Here is a 19,786-nt window from a genome sequence, read left to right on the forward strand (position 1 = left end):
ATTATGATGTGCCTTGGAATAAGTCTGTTTGGGTTGAAGTAACCTGATGTTCTGTTTGCTTCTTAGATTCAAAGCTTTAACCCTTTCTATAGGCTTGGGAAGTTCACATCAATTATTTGTTTGAATAGGCTCTTCATTCCCTCTCCCTCTCTTCTTCTTCCAACATCCCCATTATTCTTATATTGCTCTTTCTGATGGTGTCAGACAATTCTTGTAGAGTACTCTCATTTTTTAAATTTATGAGTCTGTCTCTGCCACTCTCCACACCTGTGAGGTGAGGCAAGCAGGCTCTGGGAACCTGGGGGTTTTCACTTTGGTTTTAGCTGTCTCTGCACTGAGTGCATGCTGCAGGCAAACCATGGGAACACTGGCCATGCCACCTCATTCTGCCACCACTTTGGTTTATTATCTCCCCGTTTGCCACCCAATCTCTCCACTCCTCCTGGCAGAAGGAAACTGAGTTACTTTGGGCTTCCCACTTTGTATCCCTGGGGGATACATAGCTCAGGCAGCCTGAGTTTTCTTCTTCCCCTTAGTCCCAGCAGAGAAAAAAAAACCCAGTTACTTCTCTCCAGAGAGGATTGCGTGTGTGTTTTATCTTTCGCCCCCCCTTTTCAAACCCATCCCATCTTTAGTTCATTCAGTGTGCAGATCTTTCAGGCACACCTGAGAGCCCAGCTGGGATTTCTTCACTGTTATAGTTGCTCAGTTTGTTGAAATTTCAAGGGGAGAGATCAGGAGTATCTCTCATATCACCACTACTCTGAGTTATTTTCAATTAAGTATTTTAAAAACTTACCGTTCTACTTCCAAGAGTTGTATTTGTTTATTTTGCAAATCCATCTGTTCTTGCCTCATTTATGCCTATTTGTGTTTTTTGTAATGGGTAGTTATTTAAAATTTTTTTAAATTTATTTATTGATTTTAGAGAAGAGAGAGAGAACGAGAGAGAGAGAGGAGGGGGAAGGAGCAGGAAGCATCAACTCCCATATAGTAAGCCCAGGGTTTTGAACCGGTGACCTCAGCGTTCCAGGTCAACTCTTTATCCACTGCGCCACCACAGGTCAGGCCTGGGTAGTTATTTTTATGGTTATTCTCTTATCTCTTTGTACCTCTTTGTTTTAACCAATTTGTTACACTGCTTACAAAATTATTTTTTGGAGTGAATTTATGTTCTGATTTCATACTTTATTGACTTTTTATAATTAGATTTCATGGATTTTGGAATTTTTATTTGCAAGCTTAATTTTTTATTTTATTTTATTTTGCTTAGCGAGCAAGAGAGAAACTGACAGGAACAGGCAGACAGGAAGGGAGAAAGATGAGAAACATCAATGCATCGTTGTGGCACTTTTAGTTGTTCATTGATTGCTTTCTCATATATGCCTTGACTGGGGACCTCTAGCTGGGCCAATGACCCCTTGTTCAAGCCAGCGACCTTTGGACTCAAGCCAGCAAAAATGGAGTCATGTCTATGATCCCACAGCAGGTGACCCTGGACTCAAGCTTGCAGGCCCGCACTCAAGTTGGATGATTCTGTACTCAAGCCAGTGACCTTAGAGTTTCAAACCTGGGTCCTCAGCATCCCTGATAAATGCTCTCCCCACTGTACCACATCTGGTCAGGCTTTGACAAATTATTTTGAATTGAGTTATTTTTCTTGTTTATTTTCAGTCTGTTTTAATCTTTTTCTCACCTGTGTCTGTATCTCGAAATCTCTTGGTTTTGTGATTGTCTCTTTGCTTGGACCCCTGGAATTCCATTTCATAACCAGATGCTACAAAGGCAATTCAGGGCATTGACCATGGTGTTTTCAGGAGTCTCTCAGATCCAGTCATGGGGCCAACATGTGGCTTGGTTCTTGTCTTTATTTGAAGGCTGGATCTGTGTCCTCTCCTCTCCTTAGGTACACAGCTTCTCCTAAGTCATAGCTCATGCAGGTTTTGGCTAAGGCAGTCATCCTAATTCAGGTCCCTTGTCTCAGTGTACTCCACTGTGGGGCAGCCACCAGCACCTAATTCTGGACCTAGAGACTAACAGGCTGATGGCTGCAGCCCCACTCACTCTTTGGCATTCTATTGCCTTTTCTTATTGGTGGAGATAGCAATCTTTATTTCATCTTTGAACTCTGTAATGTCATTTTGTTTTCTTTTTTTTTATAGTTTATCTAGCTTTACCATGTGTTTGAGGGAAGAACAGAAATGCCAAAGTGTGAACTTCTCACCCCATCTTGTTAGAAGTCCAGCAGCTATTAAAAAAAAAAAATCTACCTTGCCATTAGTTATTACACATGCTGTGGGTTGCATATATTTCTGTGACAGACAAGTAACCCTTAATTAGTATACATGCTGTAGGTTGTATATTTAAGGACTAATTGGAATTTTGTATTTAGCAAAGTTAAAATGACTTGCTGGTTATAAAAATAATATGCCATGATTTTCTTAGTCAAGGTTCAAATGGTTCCCACTGAATTAGATAATTCTGTAGTCACTCAAGACCTAAAATCCAGAAAATGCTAAGTATATCCTCTAATGATTTTTTTAATGATTCGTGTTTTTTTTTTTTTTTGTTTTTTTTACAGGGACAGAAAGTCAGAGAGAGGGACAGACAGACAGGAACGGAGGGAGATGAGAAGCATCAATCATCAGTTTTTTGTTGCGACACCTTAGTTGTTCATTGATTGCTTTCTCATACATGCCTTGACCGCGGGCCTTCAGCAGACAGAGTAACCCCTTGCTTGAGCCAGTGACCTTGGGCTCAAGCTGGTGAGCTTTTTGCTCAAGCCAGATGAGCATGCGTCAAGCTGGCGACCTTGAGGTCTCGAACCTGGGTCTTCCGCATCCCAGTCCGAAGCTCTATCCACTGCACCACCGCCTGGTCAGGCCTCTAATGATTTTTTTTTTAAAAAGGTAAGTAGCCATAGGATTTTAGATCTCAAAGGAACATTAAAGATCAAATATTGCCTGACCTGTGGTGGCGCAGTGGATAAAGTGTCGACCTGGAAATGCTGAGGTTGCCGGTTCAAAACCCTGGGCTTGCCTGGTCAAGGCACCTATGGGAGTTGATGCTTCCAGCTCCTCCCCACTTTCTCTCTCTGTCTCTCTCTCCTCTCTCTCTCCCTCTCTGTTTCTCTCTCCCCCTTTCTCTCTCCTCTCTAAAATGAATAAATAAAATTTTAAAAAAATTAAAAAAAAAAGATCAAATATTGTTGGCCCCTCATTTCTGGACCTGAAAACACAGACTGAGAAATTAAAGGTATTGCTCAAGTTTACACGGTTTACTGGTAGTAAAGCTAGAGCTTGGATAATTGGATTTTCCTGGTTTGTATTTCTCCAACTATGTTGTCTGTAGTATATATCAGAAGTGATAGAACTAGGACGCTGATAAATGGTTTCCACTGCAGTGTTTAATTATTTACAGAGTGGAGGCATTTCACAGAACAAATCACATCCAGGTTTCTTAAGGTCTCAATTTCAATCCACGGTGTGTTTTTTAAATGCAAATATGTGCATACCATCGTTTCTTGTTCTAAATAGAAAACATGGTTAGCCAGCATGCTCCTTATTTTCACACATAGCCATGTCCTAATAAGTATCTAATTTAGATAAATGTCAGAATAAAAAATAAGAGTAGATACAAAAAAGAACTAGAGTGCATTTCAGAATCCATGGTTACAAGAAATTAACCCTGGCTGATTCAGCAGAAAAGTACCTTATTATAACAGTTTTGTGTAGCTTACAAAATCCTTGGGAAGGCTAGACTCAAGCTTGAGGAAAAGCTTCCAGAAATAGGCTTCAAACTTTAATTTTTATTTTATTTATTCATTTTAGAGAGAGAGAGGGAGAGAGAGAGAGAGAGAGAGAGAGAGAGAGAGAAAGAAGGGGGAGGAGCTGGAAGCATCAACTCCCATATGTGCCTTGACCAGGTAAGCCCAGGGTTTCGAACCGGCGACCTCAGCATTTCCAGGTCGATGCTTTATCCACCACTGCACCACTGGCTTCAAACTTTAGAAGTAGCCTTCTGAGAAGACCACTCCTGCTGCAGCACTGAGCACTGAGATATTATAGTGAACTAGACACTTATAGGGACCTGGCTTTACTAAAATTATATTTGCCAACAGCATTAGTGCCATTTCGGTGCAGAATGTACTGTGCTGCGAATGCCACCTGGAATTGTGCAGTGTGTTTGTAGTGCTCCAGTCATGGGAGCTCAGCTGTCCTCTCCCACCATCCTCAGCAGCAAAATGATTCTGTCCAAAACTTTCTTCTTCAAGCAGGAACTGCTATGCTTAGATATGTCTAATTGATGTACTCTGTCTCACATGCTAGCAAGCTAGCTGAAAATGAGAGGCTGGGAAGCAAGTTTTTTGTCTTTTATGTGGAAACTTCCCCAAATATAGCATCATTTTTCAGGTATCAGGCATCTAGAAAGTTTGCCAATGTTTTCTATGTTTAATAAAATTGGCAAACAAACAAAGGAGCCAAAGTGCCCATGGAGTTGCATAAGGGGCAAGACCGCCCATTGTGCTCGATAGTCTCCGCTCCCCCCATAAATGCACTCACCCTGCCCCGTGCCCCAGGAGGCTGACTCACATGCACTGCATCTACCAGCTTTTATGCTTTCTGCCCCCAGTTGGGTTGGCCAGGGGGAAGGGCTGGCAGGGGATGGGAAGGCAGTAGTAGAAGTACAAGGTTTGGGCAATTAGATCCCCAATTCCCTTCTGGCTGGATTGCAGGTTGTTCCTCTTCTGAAGGCCCCTGTTGGGAGGCCTCTCTTACAGAGGGGGCCTGGCTACCACTCCTTTCTCTTGTCCCTTCAGGACTAGAGGGTCCCCTTATTGGTAGCCTCGGGCATTTACCTAACCCTTGTGGTTTCCCTTACCTCTCTCCACACTGTGTAAACAGCTCTTTTAAACTCCCTTCTGGGTTGATGCTTCCAGCTCCTCCCCCCTGTCTCTCTCTCCTCTCTGTCTCTCTCTGTCTCTTTCTCTCTCCTCTATAAAATGAATAAATAAAAAGAAAAAAATAAAATAAACTCCCTTCCGTCAGTCCCTTGCTGGGATCCGGAAGTATACCCCTATCCCCACTGTGACATGCCTGCCTCTTATTTTCTCATCTCACCCAAGTGCTGTAATGTGTTTCCTTTTGTTGTCTTCTCAAACCCAAATTACCAACTGAGTTACATAGAGACAATATTATAAAATATGACAGTAGGAGAAACCGTGTCATTAGGGTTTTGAAATTTATTTGCTACAGATATAGCTAAGTTTCTTCCAGTCCTAGCAATGTGTCGTTAAAAGCTCTTAAAAAATCACTAATTTGAAGTAATTACATAAATATAATTCAATTTATATAATTGAATTCACTATCTATATCTATATTTATAGATATAGATATAGATAGTGAATGTCTATTGGCTGGCTGTGAGGCCAAGCACAGATAGGTGGTGGTAAGGAGGAGTCACAGGAACAGCACACACTGGTGATACTGCTCCCACAGTCCCCATGTTCCAGTGGACACACTGCCTCCCTCCAAGGGTACAACTCTGAAGAGGCTAAAATTTGTTTCCTGAGTAATTTCTTTTTAACAGAGAAAAATTATATGTGTCTGAACTCTCATAAAACTCTACAAAGGGCTTCCTTGCTTAAATAGCTGTTTTCCCCAGCTGCTTCTGATTGATGGATCATTTTCTCTCCCGTTCCAACAGATGTCAGCCATTCTGTCACCTGTAAGATAGAACCCTCTGCACCCAACACCTTTACTAATATGACACAGTAATGAATCAACTGCAACTTCCAATGCACTCTGCTTAAAAAAAAAAAAAGAGGCCCTGGCCGGTTGGCTCAGCGGTAGAGCGTCGGTCTGGTGTGCGAGGGACCTGGGTTCGATTCCCGGCCAGGGCACACAGGAGAAGCGCCCATTTGCTTCTCCACCCCCACCCCTCCTTCCTCTCTGTCTCTCTCTTCTCCTCCCGCAGCCAAGGCTCCATTGGAGCAAAGATGGCCCAGGCGCTGGGGATGGCTCCTTGGCCTCTGCCCCAGGTGCTAGAGTGGCTCTGGTCACAACAGAGAGACACCCCGGAGGGGCAGAGCATCGCCCCCTGGTGGGCAGAGCTTCGCCCCTGGTGGGCGTGCCGGGTGGATCCCGGTCGGGCGCATGGGGGAGTCTGTCTGACTGTCTCTCCCCGTTTCCAGCTTCAGAAAAATACAAAAAAAAAAAAAAAGAGCATCCCAATAAAACATAGTCATACAAAGGTAACAAATTTTAAAAAGTCAGCTGGCAGTATGGGTTCAACCCGCACTTCTATGTCTGCTAATCATGCATGTCATCACAGATCTTCAGAATTATAGATGTGGGAACTGCATTATCTTCCGTCTTAAAAGATATTTCATTCTGTTTAATATATATTCTTATAATATTCTTTCTATATGTTACTAAATACCTTTTATATGCCTTGCTCTCCTCCAAGCTTTATAGGGAATTAAGAAATATAATATGCAGTGCTTTCTTTTAAGGAGCTTTTGATATAATGGGAAAAACAGTGAAAATTATGGAAATTATATTAAATAGTTTTTGTTTGGCATTCCATGGAGAGAAGTTCGGAGAAATCTGTTGTGTTTCTGTATGATACGTATTTTAGTGTTTCTAACCGCTCAGCCAGCCTACGCCAGTCAATGGTGGTGGATGTTCCGCTGGCAACTGCGACCACATCTCTCTCCCCAAGCTTTCTCTTAATATAAGTGGAAATTGTGTTTCATTTTTAGCATCCATGTGACTACTTCTTTTTTTTTTAATTTTTTTTAAATTTTATTTATTCATTTTAGAGAGGAGAGAGAAAGGGAGAGAGAGAGACAGGGAGAGAGAGAGAGGAGAGAGAGACAGAGAAAGAGAAGGTGGGGAGGAGCTGGAAGCATCAACTCCCATATGTGCCTCTTGACCAGGCAAGCCCAGGGTTTCGAACCGGCGACCTCAGCATTTCCAGGTCAACGCTTTATCCTCTGCGCCACCACAGGTCAGGCAATGACTACTTCTAAAATGGTTTTACAATAATGATTTGAACGCTAGATTTCTTGTACTCTACACTTATGCAATATATTTTTGAACTTGTAAATAAAACTTTACACTCATCCCTATTCAATTATTCTGATTGTTTGAGGCCCAACATTCCAATTCATTAAAAATAATTTAGACCTTGTTCTGATCATTTCGTTTATTTGTTTTCCATCCCAACTTCGGTCACCAGAAACTTGAACTTATATATATATCTTAATTATAAGGAATTTTGGTGCATTTTGAAGTTTATGAAAGCTTGTTGTTTATGTCATCTCATTTTGCCATCAATATTTTACAGGTGGGGCCACTGGAACTCAGAGCAGCAAGGTGGCCTACCAGCAAATGCATGTCTTCAGTATATGTGTCTCCAGACTTGTACCTTGAAGCCTTTTCTTTAAAATATTATATACAGTGTGTCCATAAAGTCATGGTGCACTTTTGACCAGTCACAGGAAAACAACAAAAGACGATAGAAATGTGAAATCTGCACCAAATAAAAGGAAAACTCTCCCAGTTTCATACCTATTCAGTGCAGTTCGATGTGGGCTCACGCACAGAGTTTTTAGGGCTCCTTAGGTAGCTATCCCGTATAGCCTCTACAGACTCGTCACTGACTGATGGCCTACCAGAACGGGGTTTCTCCACCAAACTGCCGGTTTCCTTCAACTGCTTATCCCACCGAGTAATGTTATTCCTACGTGGTGGCGCTTTGTTATAAACACGCCGATATTCATGTTGCACTTTGGTCACGGATTCGAATTTAGCGAGCCACAGAACACACTGAACTTTCCTCTGTACTGTCCACATCTCGACTGGCATGGCTGTGGACTGCTCCACTGTCTACACGGTGTTAGTCATCATCTGCACATGCGCACATGCTGCCACATCATCCTACAGAAACTGGGAGGGTTTTCCTTTTATTTGGTGCAGATTTCACATTTCTATTGTCTTTCGTTGCTTTCCTGTGACCAGTCAAAAGTGCACCGTGACTTTACGAACACACTGTATTTTAAAAGAGGTCTTTTTTATTTATTTATTTTTAATTTTATAAGTAATATGTTAAGTAACATTAACATTGCATAAAAGCAAACATAGATTAAATGAATAATCTTTTGGCCCTTCCTCCACCCCATGTCCCTCTCCAGAGGTATTCACCCAACTTGGCTTGAAATATATACTTTCTTTTGTTTTTAAAGCGAGAGTGTGAGAGACAGACTGACAGGAAGGGAGAGAGATGAGAAACATCAACTAATACATGTGGCCTTAGTTGCTCATTGATTGCTTTCTCACATATGCCTTGACCGAGAGGCAACGCTGAGCCAGTGATCCCTTGCTCAAGCCAGTGATCTTGGGCTCAAGTCAGTGACCTTTGGGCTCAAGCTAGCGACCATGGGGTCATGTCTATGATCCCACACTCAAGCTGGCAACCCTGTGCTCAAGCTGGTGAGCCTGTACTCAAGCAGGCGACCTTGGGGTTTTGACCTTGGTCCTCAGTCTCAGCATCCCAGGCTGATACTCTATCCACTATGCCACCACCTGGTCAGGCTGACATGTATTCTTCATGTCCTTTTCCCATGCACTTCTTCCCTCCTGAAAATAGTTCATTTCTGGGGTTTCATATTATATTTGTTTTTCTGAAATTTGTCCTTTTCACTTCATAATGTTTTAGAGACTTTTCCATGTCAGTATTTACATATATTACTTATATATATATATATTTTTTTCTTTCTTTTTTTTTTTTTTTTGTATTTTTCTGAAGCTGTAAATGGGGAGAGACAGTCAGACAGACTCCCGCATGCGCCCGACCGGGATTCACCCGGCATGCCCACCAGGGGCGATGCTCTGCCCACCAGGGGGCGATGCTCTGCCCATCCTGGGCGTCGCCATATTGCGACCAGAGCCACTCTAGCGCCTGAGGCAGAGGCCACAGAGCCATCCCCAGCGCCCGGGCCATCTTTGCTCCAATGGAGCCTTGGCTGCGCGAGGGGAAGAGAGAGACAGAGAGGAAAGCGCGGCGGAGGGGTGGAGAAGCAAATGGGCGCTTCTCCTGTGTGCCCTGGCCAGGAATCGAACCCGGGTCCTCCGCACGCTAGGCCGATGCTCTACCGCTGAGCCAACCGGCCAGGGCCTACTTATATATTTTTTATCTGATACACAGTGTTCCATTGTAGGGATGTGTATAACTTAATTAACTTTCCTTTTGTTGACAGAAATAAAGATTGTTTTCAGTTTGTTACTTAAAAAATACTGTAATAAATATCTTGTACATGATTCATGTACATGCGTAGGAATTTCCCTAGGCTAGATACCTGGAAGCAAAATTGCTTCTTGGAAGATACATGCATTCAAAATCTTGATAACCGATACCAAAATTGTCCTCCAAAATGGTCTACTCGTGTACATTCCCAACAGTGTGTACAAGGATAGCATTGTCCCACACTTTTAGTAATATTTATTTATACTAATTGCTTTACTTTTTATTAATCTCGAATTGTTCTAATTACTGAGTTTCAGCACCTTATATTTCTTCTATGACTGCTTATTCTTATTCTTTTTATAATATTCTCTCTACTACACTTTATATTGTCTTCAAAGATCCTCCCCCCAAAAGTACTGAATCAGACAAGAACACATACAGAGCAATAGCAGCCTTAGAGGCCTTCCTCTATGACGGACACGGACTCATGGACACGGACTCATTAACAGGCATTTGAACACAATTTTCTGGCCAGCAGTTGGTGCCTCTAACCAGTTTACAAATTGGATGATGTCCTTCTTCTTGTTCAAATGAATGTTATGAATAATTTGCAAAATTACAGTGCTGAAAAAAAAGATTAATTGTGCCTGGTATTTTTTTTTTTTAATTTTAGTGAAGAAGGGGATGAGAGAGAGAAACGTCATTTTTTTTTGTTCCACTTATATATGCATTCATTGGTTGATTCCGGCATGTGCCCTGACTGGGGATCGAACCCACAACCATGGTGCATCAGAACAATAACTAACTGAGCTACCTGGCCAGAGCCTGGTATTCTTATAATCCATCTATCTTTTGCTCTATCAGAAAATATAAAGTTAGTTTCATCTGGTTTAATGGTTAGTTTACAAATGTTTTTATATGCATTCCAGAATACTGTAGAAAGTAATGCTAAGTTTGCTCACTCTAAATTCAAATAATTCTTTTTTTTTTTTTTCCTTTTAAACAATCTATTTTCACCTGGCTTAGATTTCTGGCACCTGTCCTGTTTTCAATTGCCCTGAGCTGAGGGGCAGTGGTTCTGTTTATAATCTTGTTCTGTCTGCAAAGCTGTGTACTGGGTTCTCTCTGACTTGTTCCTTGTTCAGGTTGGGCTTCAATTTATTCTCTGATATCTGTTATACTTTTCTCAGTTTGAAGATCATGTTCCTTGCTGGGGAAGAAAGAAGCAATTGAGTAGCTCTGCCTTTTCTCTGTTATCATTGAACAGAATCTTCTCTAAGCAGTCCGTTTATCCTTTCCTTCATCTTCTTGTTTCAGACTGTGTGTATTTTTAAAACCCTCTCTGTGGTCCTGGTCATTTAGCACTCCTCAGCTCATTCTGGGTTTTGCCTTCTGTCACTTTCTTACAGGGCTTGTATAACTTTCTTACTCACCTTGGTTTGTGTCCTTCCTCTCATCTTTTAGATGTGTCATTTCAAAATATGGACTCATTAGAGAATGCCATGTTGGGTCATATCAGCTTCTGCAGGTAATTGCTATAGTACAAAGTTTAATTTTTCAGTTTCACAATTTTATGTATGTGTGTATTTATTTTTCCATTGATTTGAGAGGGAGGGAGGGAGGGAGGGAGGGAGGGAGAGAGAGAGAGAGAGAGAGAGAGAGAGAGAGAGAAGAAGGAGAGGAAGAGGAAGAGGAAGAGAGAGAGAAGCATCAACTTGTTGACCAGGGATTGAACCCACAACCTCAATGTGCCCAGGATGACGCTCTGTTCACTAAGCCACCTGGCCAGGGCCCTAGTTTCACAATTAGAAAAACCCCATGTTTTCCTATTTATTGCCTAGGGTTATATTTATGTAAACTTATTGAAGTTTGTTTTCCTTAAAGCCTCAATTAGATGTCTTTCCTTCCCTATTACAGATTCTATGATGCATCCCTTTCTTTCATCTTCAGGAAGGCAAGGAATACATTTTATTTCCTATGTTTGTTCAAAGATTTCTATCATAGAAGCATCAGCGACAAATCCTCCCGTGCCGGTCAGAACTGAGTCTAGTGTGACAGTTCCTTTCATTCTTTCTTAGACTTTTTGAAAGATGAAATTCTTAGGAAGGCAAGTCAAGAATGTATTAGGGAAGGAAAGAAAAAAAATTCTAAGGTTGTTGTAGAGATTTTAAAAAGATAGCTAAGGAATTGAAGTAACATATATTACATCTTGCCTCTGTGACATTTTAATCATTTGATTTAGAAAAGCATCCTTCAGCTCTCTCATTCAGCCTGGCAGCCTCAGCAAGCTCTCCCCCAAATAACAGCCCTCCCTCCCTCTCATTCAATCCTTTCCATATGCTGTATGCTGTACTTTTGGGTTCATATATTTGCAGTTTTGACACATGGTGGTACTATATATCCATTTTATCAGATTTATTTATATGGAGAAACACATACCACTTCATTGCTTAAACCAATTCCATTTCACCAAGTCTCAGGATCATCTAGGAAACTGTCTGTGGAGTGGATGCTGTGATGGACCACCTGTTCCGTTACTGCAGCTCCGGGAGTGTTATGCAAGCTGGTCTCTTCGAGGATGGCCTCAGCTGAAGAGAGCAGCCCCATCTCCCAAGGTCCTGTCCCTTCAGAGTGGCCTTCATTCAAGGACTGATGAAGTGTTGTCCCAGAGCTTCTTGGCAGGGCTGGCTGGGGTATTTCCATTGACACAGCATGGGAACTCCACTTCTGCCTTTGCTCAGGTCTGCTGCTTTTTCCACTGCTCCCAACGCACACAGGTGTTACTCTCAAGTTTATCAGGAAGTTACCTGATAAACTTCCTGCCAGCTGATCTCCAGCTCGGGGTTTATTTCCTGAGATATCCAACTTGGGACAATCTGCTTGTCTTTTTTTTTTTTTAGGGACAGAGAGTCAGAGAGAGGAATAGATAGGGACAGACAGACAGGAACGGAGAGATGAGAAGCATCAATCATCAGTTTTTCGTTGTGACACCTTAGTTGTTCATGGATTGCTTTCTCATATGTGCCTTGACTGTGGGCCTTCAGCAGACCGAGTAACCCCTTGCTCGAGCCAGCGACTTTGGGTCCAAGCTGGTGAGCTTTTTGTTCAAGCCAGATGAGCCCACGCTCAAGCTGGTGACCTCGGGGTCTCGAACCTGGGTCCTCCGCATCCCAGTCCAACGCTCTATCAGACTTCACCACCATCTGGTCAGGAAAATCTACTTGTCTTAAAGTTTCAGTTTTATTGTATTATCTTGGGCATTGAAATAGGAATAATTGAGCCTTAAACATTATTCCCAGTACTGGTTCTCTGGTATTCTCTTAGAATCACTGGGCTTCTCTTTCTCCCATTGTAAACCTGTCTATGACACTTATGTCAGCTTCTGTTTATGTGATTTAGAAATTTCTTCTGAACTTTTTTCTCCCTTCCCTTCAAACTATATGTGAAACTGACTATAACCTTTGTTCTTAAAACATTTTTTAATCTTCCTAACATGTATTTCTTGCTTGCCAGGAATTTGTCATTTTGTTATTATCAGAGTTGAAAAGAAAAATACTGACACCACCTTCTGAGACACCTTTTTCGTTCCAATAATCTTCTTAATCCTCCAAAGGCACCACTTTTAACGGGGAGAGCTGAGATGATGCTGATGTAACCAGGCCTCTGCCTGCTTCCTTTCCTAACCAGCAGCCCAGGGACCTCGTTCTGAGTGTCCTGCTGAAGGGATTCAGTGCCTGCACCACCTCTCGAGGGGGGCCCAGTGGGCTCGTACCCTTGGAGTTCAGGGACCAGTGGGCCTTGGGAATAAGTTTGGGCCCTCTGGGTAAGATGATGAAACAGAGTCAAGAGTTCAAGACTCAAGATAAGGCCCTGGCCAGGTGACTCAGTGGCTAGAGCGTCCTCCCAGTGCTGCAAGATGGTAGGTTTGATGCCCAGTCAGAGCATATGTGAGAAGCAACCAATGAGAATACAGCTAAGTGGAACAAGTTGATACTTCTCTCTCTCTCTCTCTCTCTGTCTCTCCCTGCCCCCCCCTCAAATCAGTGAAAAAAATAAATTAAAAAAGAGTCAAGATAAAGGGGGAGGAAGATTTTTCTAGGGCAAGAAAAGATTTCAGACTGTGAGGCAGCTCTGACACCTGTGAAAGGAAAGTTGGGAAGAAGCAGAATTGGGCAAGGAGGGCCTCAGACTGAGTGGTAGATCTAACGGTTTTGACCACCTCCAAGGGGAGATTTGGACCAAAGACTGCTCGTTGGAGGGGTCCTGCAACAGACAGGAGCAGCCAGGCTGCCTGGCAAGAGCATGGCCTGGACTCCACAGTGAGGCAGGTCCTGCTGGTGCTGCAGCCAGAGGCTGTCACCTGCGTGCCTTGCAGTTGAATGCCAAGTTTGCTCTCAAAGAGAGATCCCAGGGGGCGCTCCATGACAGCCACCGTGCTCCCTATACCATTAGGGCCTCCTCTGTAATGCAGGAGCAGCCCCTCCGGGCCTGCAGTGAGCTCTTCTTCCTGAGGGGACGTGTGGAGGAGGGACTTCAGTGGGATGAACTGCAGCCCCAGAGCTTACAATACCCCCATAGTGGGGTTCTCACTGCCAGGGGCAGCGAGTGATCGCGGCCCAGCACCTCATCACCTCATCATATCATCTGCTTTGTTGAATCTTTGTCCAGAACAGTTGCGACATTTAGGGCCTCCAGGAAGCAGATGATCAGATACAGTTGGGAATGCAAGATATTTATGGGGGGAGGGGTGAGAGGTGGGGATAACCAACGCCTCAGAATGATAAAGGGAAAGAAACAAGACAGGGTAGGGAAAGCCTTTTGACCAGGAGCGGACCTGACATCTGTGAAAAGAAAGGAGGAAGAAAGCAGAGCTGGGGAGCAAGAGCAAGCGGCTGCGATGCAGATCTGACTCTCAGCGAGCCCGGAGTGGGGCTGGGAGCTCGGGACCAAAGACTGTCTGTTAGAGGAGTCGGTCCTGCACTCAGTGGAAACGGCCAGGCCCTGGCCTCAGGTGTGCTCAGCTCTTGGCTGGGGGCTACTTGGGAAGAGCATGGCCTTAGCGCTGCAGCTGCATGCTGTCAGCTAGCTGGCAGCTGAGAGGCAAGTTCTTTCTTGGGGGAAAATCCAAGCAGCACACCGCCATGCCCCCACACCTTGCCTATGCATGCCAGCTCAGGCTCCCTGGCACTAGGGAAGCGACGTCCAGCCCCTCTTACGGCACAGTCACTTATCCTGGCTTAACCATGGTTTTCCAAGGTGACACCTCATCAAGGGGCCTAGAAATCTAGGAGAGGGAAGGTTTTGTCTCTAAAATAAAGCAATTCACCTCATGAGGAAGTGGTCTTTCTAAACTAGTAAGAGAACACATGGCTCTGGGCAGTTTGCCCAGTGGTAGAGCATCTGCCCAGCATATAGATGTCCCCGGTTTGATTCCTGGTCAGGGCACACAGAAGAAGCCAACCATCTGCTTCTTTTCCCCTCCCCATCAGCCCCAGATGCTGAGGACAACTCTGTGAAGCCCCCAACTCAGGTGCTAAAAATAGTTTGGTTGTAAGCCTGGACCCCGATTGCGAGCATCAGCCCAGACCGGGTTTGTTGGGTGGATCTTGGTCAGGGAGTCGATCTGTGGGAGTCTGTCTCACTATCTTCCCTCCTCTCACTTGGAAAAGAAGAAGAAAAAAAGAGAGAGACAACGTGTGTCATGAGTACCCAGTGAAGTGGGGTGTGCTGCTGCTGCCTCTGTGTTCCGGCGTCTCCCTCCGTGAGGAAAGCCCTGTGGGTTCTCTGGTTCCGTTACACACTTTTTCCCACTTGTCGACCTCTTGAGAGTTATTTTGTGTCAGCTCCACCTCCTCAGAATATTTTTTTAATTTCTGATTTCTTTCCAGTACTATTTATTTAAGACTATTTGGGGACTCTCTCCCTTTCTAATGGTAAGTTATAGCGTCAGAAAGATGAAAAGAAAACACCTCTATTGCTAACATGCATGTCAGGTGGACACAAACATAGTTGAAGACACTTATCCATTTCCCAGTAAGTGGCAAGAAATTAGGCGTGGACAACTGAACCGAGAGGGTGGGTCACAGGCACGCTGGAGATAGCCTATCCTATCCTTGTTTAGACCCCAGGGGCCTCATTGTTCATGAATGGACTGCAGGTTGGATGGCGTTAAAAAGGTTATTGTCTGTGAGGAGAAGTGGAGAGAGTAAAGGGGGGGTAGGTGGTGATGGAGGGGAACTTGACTGGGATGGTGAACACACATTGCAGTGTACACATGATGTATTATGGAATTGTACTCCTGAAACCTGTACAATTTTATTAACCAATGTCACCCCACCCAATAAAGTCAATTAAAAAAATGTTATTGTCTGAGTAGAGTGACCTAGGCAAGAGCTCGTTTATTCTAAGATGCAAGGGAATGGGAGAGACTTAAAGGCAAGGGAACAAGCTTGGCTTGTGACTTAGATTCTCTCTAGATTGGTGGGATTCTCTGTGTTTACTTTCCCATTTGTTAGTCCCCAGTCTGTGGGTCAGCCTTCTCTGAACAATCCTACCTCGGAAACACTGTGCTACAGCCTTCAGGGGTAGGGTCATTTGTCTAGGCTTTGCTCAGAGCCTTTGAAAAGGAGATGCTCAGTATAAAAGGACAGACACTAAAGACAAGGTGACTCTCATCAGAATGTTCTTGTCTGTCAACCTTGAGGATGGCACATTTCCCACAGGGCTCTTCATCAAACCTCAGTGTTCTCTCTCCTAGGACAGCAACCGTCTTGTACATACACAACAAATATTTGGTTAGCAACTTCAATTCCCATAGCATCTTCCTCAAAGAGTATACTTTCTCTGCCTTAAATCCTTTCTCATAAATAAATAATTTTATTAGCAGTAGTGGCTAACACTTAAGCAGCGATTACTATCTGGGGACGTTCTGAGGATCTTACTATATTACACATGGACCCATTTGCTCTTCATAACAATAAACTCTCTGAGGTGGGTGCTGTTATTTCCCCCATTTTGTATACGGTGAAACTGAGGAATAGAGAAGTGCTGCGACTTTTCCAGTCACCGGCAGGTGGTGAAGCCAGGTTGTGGAATAAAGCAGCTCGACTCCAAGCTCACCGGGAAACCTTTGGAATACACTGCCCGTGGAAAGATTCATCAAACCTCACGGTGGTGCCTTGAGAAATTTTATAGGAAAATTATAAAATAGGTTGTTACTTGGTAAAGTGTTAGCCAAAAAAGGGCCTTGTGCTGGGTGGGATCTCCTACTTGCATCTCCCAGTGGGAACCACTGTTGCCATATGCTGGCCTCTGCACTAGAGCTGCTGTGTCAGGGTCCTCCCCGAGAAGGCTCCTTTAAGTGTGAAGCTGGGCTCCTTTAAGTCATTGCCCTCGGCTCCCCCTTTCTATGCTGCTTTGGCCTATTAGCAAAACGATCAACACCTGGAGAGGAGTTTACTTCCCAGGGACATTCTACAATAATCTTATTTATTTCTTATTATTTATTTATTTATTTTAGATTCTTTTTAATTTATTCATTTTTAGGGAGAGAGGGGAGACACAGAGAGAGAGAAAAGGCACAGTTGGATGCTTGTATGCATCAAAGTGAATCTCAAACTATATTCCAAACCTTATGGAAAAATTAACTCAAAATGGGTCAATGGAAGAATACAAAGAAGAAAATATTTGTGAGCTTAACTTAGGCATGTGTTCTTAGAAAAATCAAGCATGATCCCTTAATAAAAGAAATTGATACATGGGACTTGATCAAAATAAAAAATGTTGCTTTGCACAGAAATTTTTAAGAGAATGAAAGATAAATTACAAACTGGGTAAAAATATTTGCACATCGCATACCTGACAAAGGACTTTTATGCAATATATATATATATATAATATTTTTATGCAATATATACTCATATAAACTCTAAAATCCCAACAGTAAGAAAAGAAACAGCTCAATTTAAAAATAAGCAAAGATTTGAACAGATATCTTATCAAAGAAGATAATACATGGATGGAAGGAATATCAATATTATGATTTATTATGGAAATGCAGATTAATACCACAAGAAGATAATCGTACACACCTACAACAATGTCTAAAACAAGACAAACTGACAGTTCCAAGAGCTAGTGAGGATGTGGAGCTACTGCAACTTGTATATTACTGATAAGAATATAAAAAGGTACAGCTACTTCGTTACAAATGTTCGCAGTATTTTATAAAGTTAAACATAGATTTATCATATCACCTTGCAATCTCACTCTTAGGTATTTATTCAAGAGAAATGAGAACTTATGTTCATCTAAAAGCCTGTGTACAAATATTTACGACAGGTTTACTTATCATCGCCAAAGACTGGGAACAACCTCAATGTCCTTCAGCTGATGAATGGATAAACAAACTCTGGTATATCCACATGGAATACTACTCAGCAATAAAGAATGAACTACTGGACATACAAACGAGACTAAGAGACATGGACAAGAGGGTGGTGGTTACGGGGGGCGGGGGGAGGGAAGGAGGGAGAGGGAGAGGGAGAGGGGGTGGGGGAGGGGCACAAAGAAAACTAGATAGAAGGTGACGGAGGACAATCTGACTTTGGGTGAGGGGTATGCAACAGAATGGAAAGACAAGATAACTTGGACATGTTTTCTTTGAATATATGTACCCTGATTTATTGATGTCACCCCATTAAAATAAAAATTTATATATATATAAAAGCATGAACTATTGATACTGTCACCAAAATAGATGATGGCTTAAACGCATTTTTCCAAGTGGAACAAGCTGTCTCCAAAGCCTACATACTGCATAATCCCCTTTATATAATGGTCAGGAAAGGTAGAAATCTACAGAACAAAGAACTGACCAGTGGTTGCCAGGGACTAAAAGAAAGGGGAGTATTTTACTACAAAAGGGCAGCATGTATGAGGGAGCTTTTTTCAGTGTAATGGAACTATTCTCTATCTTAATTGTGGTGGTGGTTACATAGCTTTGTGTATGTGTCATGAGTCAGAACTATATGCCAAAAAGTACAGTTTTCAGCTCTGGCCAGTTGGCTCAGTGGTAGAGCGTCGGCCTGGCGTGCAGGAGTCCCGGGTTCAATTCCCGGCCAGAGCACACAGGAGAGGCGCCCATCTGCTTCTCCACACCTCCCCCTCTCCTTCCTCTCTGTCTCTCTCTTCCCCTCCCGCAGCGAGGCTCCATTGGAGCAAAGATGGCCTGGGCACTGAGGATGGCTCCTTGGCCTCTGCCCCAGGCACTAGAATAGCTCTGGTTGCAACAGAGCAACACCCCAGATGGGCAGAGCATCGTCTCCTGGGGGGCATGCTGGGTGGATCCCGGTCGGGCGCATGCAGGAGTCTGTCTGATTGCCTCCCCGTTTCCAACTTCAGAAAAATACAAAAAAAAAAGTACAATTTTCACTTATGTGAATAAAAAAAAGAATTAGTTAAGCCATATCTGATTTAAAACTGCCAGTGAATCCAGATCAATATTTATTACATGAGTTCCTATTATGAGCAAAGCCTGAATTGGTGGTATGAGGAAAACAAGTCTCATAATCAGTTTCTTGGCTCTGTAGACACCAATCCACTGGAAGACACAAACAGGTACATAAGTAACTCCCAAAGGGCAGTGGGGGAAATGTGCCAACAAAGGAACAAAGAATATATAATTAGTAGACACTGGGTTCTTCTTACAAGAAGAATTGTAAGCTTGAAGAGCAATAAGGCTGAGTCATGCAGCAATAAATAAGATTTTATGCGGATTAAAAATTAGATGGAATAAAGTTATAAGCATGGAAAAATGTGATTATTGATCAGGGAGGGTAAGGAAATAAAGGCAAACTCTAAATACAATGAGAATGACTCAAAGCATGTAATACTGTTTTTAAAATGCAAGTCAGATAATTCAATCCTGATTCCTCCTAAGGAAGTGAAATGACCAGATCCAGGTTGTGGTATGAAGTTGTGTTGACTTTAGATTCCATAAGCAATTTCTTTATTCACCTCCCCGCCCAATAAAAAATAGTTCCCTCTTTTGAGAACACTGTTGGAAGAAAACACAGATTTTCCATATGTGGAATATGAAGGTTATTACCAGGAGAGACCTCTGTCCCTCCTGGGAGTGTGGGAATCATGTAGTAGTTATATTCTAAAGAAGAGGGGTGGTATCACAGAGGTATAATATCAAACTGCCCCATTATAGCATCATGTGTCTAGGGTAGTGGTTCTCAAAGCACTGACCCTGGAACAGCAACAAAGCTTCATCTGGGAACTTGTTAGAAATGCAGATTCTAAGGCTTTGTGCTAAACCTTTTGAATCAGAAACTCTGGGGTTGAGCCCAGAGATCTGTGTTTTAGTAAGATCACCAGGTGATTCTGATAAATGTTTGAGAAGATACCCAAACTGAATGCTGTGCTTAACTACTGCAACCAGCAAAAGCTGAAAAAGAAATACCAAATTCTCGCAGGGGTCCCCAAACTTTTTACACAGGGGACCAGTTCACTGTCCCTCAGACCATTGGAG

The sequence above is a fragment of the Saccopteryx bilineata genome, chromosome 8, assembly GCF_036850765.1.
Source record: "Saccopteryx bilineata isolate mSacBil1 chromosome 8, mSacBil1_pri_phased_curated, whole genome shotgun sequence".
Taxonomy (NCBI): domain Eukaryota; kingdom Metazoa; phylum Chordata; class Mammalia; order Chiroptera; family Emballonuridae; genus Saccopteryx; species Saccopteryx bilineata.